Source organism: Toxorhynchites rutilus, chromosome 1 (genome assembly GCF_029784135.1).
Source record: "Toxorhynchites rutilus septentrionalis strain SRP chromosome 1, ASM2978413v1, whole genome shotgun sequence".
NCBI classification, from domain to species: domain Eukaryota; kingdom Metazoa; phylum Arthropoda; class Insecta; order Diptera; family Culicidae; genus Toxorhynchites; species Toxorhynchites rutilus.
The window spans coordinates 46,699,153-46,705,546 of NC_073744.1; positions in this window are offsets into that span (position 1 = coordinate 46,699,153).

Below are 6,394 nucleotides of genomic sequence, written 5' to 3' on the forward strand. Positions count from 1 at the left end.
GAAGATCTCGAAGCAGCCGCTACACACACACACATTCACGCACGGAATTCTTTCCGTTTGGATCGGATTATAATCTGCCAGTTCCTCTAGGAATTTAAAAATACATTCATGTGAAAGAGTTTATTTGAATGTTTTCTATCCATGTAACACTGTGACCAAATATGTTTCAATCAAGTGCTATTAACAGATGGTTATCGAGTTAGCATTAACCACTGGGGTGGGCTTTCAGTATCGAGGAAAATGTGGAAATATCTAATCGTTACTGAAAATAATCTGCCAGTTCCTCTGGGAATTTAAAATTACATTCATATGAAAGAGTTTATTTTAATGTTTTCTATCCATGTAACACTGTGACCAAATACATTAGGTTTGGCGATTTTTCAATCAATCGCAATCAACAGGATAGCTTCTGAAGATTATTCTTCCCCATCAGTAGGATATTTCCGTATCCAATATTGGATGCATAAAACCTTGTGCCTCAAACGTAACGCTCTCGTTTTCGAAGTTCTCCAAATATTCATTCATTCAGAATGAATTCAGATTCAACTTCATACAAATGATCTCTAAATCAACGATAGTCCTACGTCACCCTTGCGGTTATACCATAGATATAACCCACTTCCTGTTTTTTGGCCGCTAATAAATATTACTCATGGATCTAATCTCGTACATTTTTATTTAAAACCGACGCACGTTTGCTGAGTTTTTTGAGTTTTCAAACTCATAGATGTATTCAAACAGATTCATCATACCTATCATTTATATTACAAAAAACTTGGTTGGGTAGTGCATGGCGGCTACAACGAACCTCGTCAAGACAAAATACCTACAGTATCATCGTGATTGATGGTTTCATTAACCAGTATTTTTCTGTACAGCTTCGTTAATCGTGAGAAATATTCGGTTGGCCGGAAAACTCGTGCCGACTTTATGAGAAAATCAACAGCATAATTTTCATAGACATGCATTTCTTATATATGCACCGTTTTGTGTTTTTGTGTTCTCTGGTGAGCAACAGTGCTTACATGCGGCCTGATTCTACGCGGCGTGTGAGGTGAGATGACAATTGTCACATCACCATCACGCAACTCTCCTCACTCTATTCCTACAGTCGTTTCGGATGCCGTGAGAGGTTCATTTGATGTATGTGAGAGGATGAACAGCAAGTGACAAGGCGTTCATTCTGCTGGTTGCCAAATCTGATCAGAGATGCCACATTCGCACATGTGTTCACGAATTCGTAGACATTTAACTTTTATCATAACCTTTTATTCCTGCTGCAGGCTATTTAAAATAGTGACAAAACATTATTGATTCCATATGATAAACGAAGCTGGTCAGTATGTCAGACATTAGCACATATTTACAAATATTTCAGATTTTTATCGCATATATTTGAGAAAAAACATCTGGCATCCCAGAATTTTATTTGTTTCGCTCAGAGAGGTCAGATATTTGTTTTGCTGCAGTCAGTACCGTATCTATAGATCTGATTTAACCTGGCCTGTTGTTAGTGTATCAGGACATTCTGCCGAATTTGCAGGTATTTGATTTAGATTTGGTGAAACAGTTGATTGCATCCTGTAAAGTTTAGCATTTTTGTTTGTTTTGGTCGTAGTTGCTGCTGCTCTCTGCACTCTCAGTGTTAAATTGTTGCTCTGGCTCCGGCTCGGGCATATACCACGGCTTCTGAAATGGATATGCAGTTCGGTGACGATGACTCGCGGATAGATAGATGAAACACAAGACCCATATGATAGATATATTTTAGAGAAAATAAATAGATTTCATGAAATGAAAATAATTTCGGTGTGCTTATTCGTCCAATTGAGGAATAACAGACTCACTACCGCTTTCACAAAAAAAAAACTACTTGCAATTTGTCTTTCGTACTGTGAAAATTGAAGATAAATTGAATTTATTGATACATATAATACCATTACTATCGATTCTATACGACCCAAAAAACACTTATTATTCCTCTTCCTTTTTTCATTTGTTTTCATGCACTGTCGACACCTCAAGACATGTCGACGATTGTCACCTAGAAATCCCAGTTCATGTGACAATCGTCACGTATATTTGAGAGCGGGAATAAAGTGAGAGTTCATTCAAGTGAGATTTCTCACGGCATACGCCTGGTGGAATCGCGTGACATAAGTGACAATTGTCATCTCACCTCACACGCCACGCAGAATAAGGCCGATGATCCTGAACAAATGATAATATTAGGCTGTCAAAAAAGTCCTGCGGTATTTCCGCGAGGTGTCGTTGTAAGCGCGTAGTTCTAGTTGTATTCATTGAATCGAGTCATACTATAGCTTGTAGGAAAGGTATTTTTGCGCGCTATAATATAGTCCTTGATAGTATTTTGTTTGGTTAAGTCGTTCGTGAGTTATAGTGTCGCAAATATGGAGCAAAATAAAGAGAAAATCCGACATATTTTACAGTACTACTATGACAAAGGCAAAAATGCATCTCAAGCTGCCAATAAAATTTGTGCAGTTTATGGACCCGATACAGTTTCCATTTCTACCGCACAACGATGGTTTCAACGATTTCGTTCTAGTGTAGAGGTCGTCGAAGATGCGCCACGCTCCGGAAGACCTGTCGTCGAAAATTGCGACAAAATCGCTGAATTAGCCGAGAAAGACCGGCATAGTAGCAGCCGTAGCATCGGCCAAGACCTGGGGATAAGTCATCAAACCGTTATTAACCATTTGAAGAAGCTCGATGTATGGGTACCACACACGGTGACGCAAAAAAACATCTTTGACCGTATCGACGCATGTGAATCGCTGTTGAATCGCAACAAAATCGACCCGTTTCTGAAGCGGATGGTGACTGGCGATGAAAAGTGGGTCACTTACGACAACGTGAAGCGCAAACGGTCGTGGTCGAAGCCCGCTGAAGCGGCTCAGACGGTGGCCAAGCCCTCATTAACGGTCAGGAAGGTTCTGCTGTGTGTTTGGTGGGATTGTTAAGGAATAATCTATTATGAGCTGCTTCCCTATGGCCAAACGCTCAATTCGGACCAGTACTGCCAACAACTGGACCGCTTGAAGGTAGCACTCATGAAGAAGAGGCCATCTTTGATAAACAGAGGCCGCATTGTCTTCCATCAGGACAACGCCAGGCCACACACTTCTTTGGTGACGCGCCAGAAGCTCCGGGAGCTCTGATGGGAGGTTCTTTTGCATCCGCCGTATAGTCCGGACCTTGCACCAAGTGACTACCACCTGTTTTTGTCCATGGCGAACGAGCTAAGTAGTCAGAAGTTAGCCACAAAAGAGGCCTGTGAAAATTGGCTATCCGAGTTTTTTGCCAATAAGGAAGCGAGCTTCTATAACAGGGGTATTATGAAGTTGGCATCTTGTTGGGAACAAGTCATCGAACAAAACGGCGCATATTTGACTTAAAACAGATGATTGTAATTAATTTTATGAACAAATGAAAATTCAAAAAAAATACCGCAGGACTTTTTTGACAGCCTAATATTTACAGAAACATACAGTATTCACAAAAATATACAAAATCAAGGCTACTAACGAATACAAAACACTTTTACATGTTTATTTTAATAAACACCAGACCTATTCAAAATTTAAGAAATTTGAAAATTGGCCATGGTTGGCCAAATAGAAATATTGCAATTCTGAAATGAAATGAAATGACACAACTCACAACTGCTACAATAATATTTGGAACCTATATCGGAATTTATTGATTAAATCTATAATGGGGAAATGCGGAGCAGAATAACGGGGATCATAGATTAGACATGAATTCCAAGCGAGAAAGAGACAACACATGGAGCTACATTATATTTGTTCTACATACGTATGCACTTGTAATGAAGGAACAGAGAACAGAAATATATTCACCAACACTTATTTGCATAAGAAACTCATAACGTTCTCTATTTCCACATTTGCACACCGCCGCAAAATATGTTGTCTATGCCGAGAGAATGTTGCCGTCTTTTTTCAAATAACGACACATAAACAAAACAGTATTTGTAATGAGAGAAACAAAATATATGTTATATAGTACAAAAAAATAAAGAAAAATAAACTTAACGCATTAGTTGTATCGTGCCGCTCCTGTAGGCACTCATTTCGCTCATATTCTAACTGAATACTCTCGCGGTTGAAATCAACAACACCATTGAACATACAGATGCATGTCTGAACACGGAGAGCCTCTTAACTTCACTTGTATATCGCTTTAGCTTACACTCGCGAATTCCTTTCTAGGGTATATTCTTGAATGCCCAAACTACAGAAATATAAAGGAAAACATTTTTGTTTTTTTTTCAAATTTCTAGACTAGAATACTGCTTTAAGTAATAAAGAGGGAATCCGGGATCGTCAACATAACGCAAGAAACGTTTCTTTTTTGCATATTGTACAACACTCCACATTTGGTTCCTTCGTAGTTGTGTAGAAAGGTCTTGTCTTGCCAAAACATTACCATTTCACGACTAAACCTGTATAGCTGCTTAAAATTGTCGTCATCTCCCCCTCTGCGTAGTTTGTAAGTTTTGTTAATCTGATTTTTGCAAATTCAGGATCGAAGCTAAAAGTTACTCCCAAAATTGATTTTAGCTCATGTTTTGTTATCCCGATTTATGACATTAAATGAGACATAACATAACAGAAAATGTCATGACTCACAAATACTGTTAAGCATTTGTATAATATACATGGTACAGCAATATAAGATTAATACGAGCAAGCGAAACAAAAGACAAATAAGCTTTCCGCATACTTTGCCACATACACGACCCAGACCGAGATAGATATTGTTCTCATTCATGCGTTCCTTTTTTACTCTTAGAAAACACTTCCCAACTTCATTTTATAATCAGGTGCAATATTATCACGTATTTGCTGGACAACTGCTGAAGCATCATTAGCCATGTGGATAGCGTGGTCGTGTAAAATAGCTTTGCATTCCAAGCCGGCCTTGGTTCGATCCCCATTGACGTCGTAAGGACTTTTTTTGGCACAATCCCAAATGAAATGAGAAAGGAAAACAGAAAGAGATGTCTGCACACATACATACAAACCATTTTGAAGCTTTTAAAACAGCTCATTATTTGCGCATTTGACTCTCCAGTACTCTAAATGGCATCATTTCTGCCAAAGATGAAATGTTTTCTGCCAATGCTAGTTTGGGTGTAGTGGAAATGGAAAGTTTGGCGCTTCAAAGTACATTATAACTTGTTTAACTTTAAAGCAGCATTAAACATAAATCGAATGTGCTATCAAAACGAATTAAAGCGTTTTCAAACGTAAAGTATGCTCATAAGCACGCTTGATAATTACGAAGTAAATACCTGATAAATGCTGTTTTTATTCATACGAAATCAAGTAAACTTCCATTATCGTTTCTCCAACGTTTCTTAAAGGAAAATATCAGGGACGCAAACCAAAACAAAACAATTCTATGAAGATATGCGTCAAGCAAACCAAACAACTCAAAAATGTATAACATTTGCACCAATAACTTTCACTTTATCGATGCTATCGACTTGCTCGGTATCTTTAATAATAAGAAAGAGCTAACGAGCAAAGTTCTTATCGATTCGATTTCTATAATATGGACGCATAGTTTGCTTTAAAAATGTTTATGACTATGCAATTAACAGTTGTGACTCAAAGGGTGCCACTCTGTTATACAAATTAGAACGAGAAAAAGTGTGATGTTGAACCTGCATAAACATCTGGTTGCGTTTAGCAAAACAGTCTCTGCCGTCTACTTCAGGCCTGGATATGATTGTACCGCTTACACGTTGAAGCATATACTTCCCATAGAATCGTCAAATTCGAGAATTCATTGTCATCGCTAGTCCAAACCGCACTCTGAAATGGTACATTTTGCGTCACACTGAAGACCAGTGGTTTTCACTGACCCGTTCAGTCAGAGTGAACCAAGTTCATTTTTAATACAATCAAAATGTGTACTTTCTACGCAAACGGTTAAACAAAGCTTTCAATAAGGAACCAATTAGCTTCAAAAAAGTTTTGTTGGTTTCAATTTGGCACTTGGAAATTGTTTAAATTCAATACACAACTGATTAACACATGGTTCACTCTGACTGCAAATTACATAGAGTAGTATCCGGTCAGCTTACCGACAGCAATAAATAATCGTATACTCAAAATGCACTGCTAGAATACAAATTCTAAGTGTGTTTTATTTCAATTTACTTTCGGAATTTTAAGTTGGAAAACCCTGTATGATAGAAGAAAGACAGACCCCTCCCCTCTTCTCCCCTTAGAGAGGGTGGAGAAGTGTCTATTCACCATAGAAACGTTTCGTGTCGCCTAAAATCTTCACATGCTAAATTCGGCACCATTTGCTGGATTAGTTTTCGAGTTATGCAGAC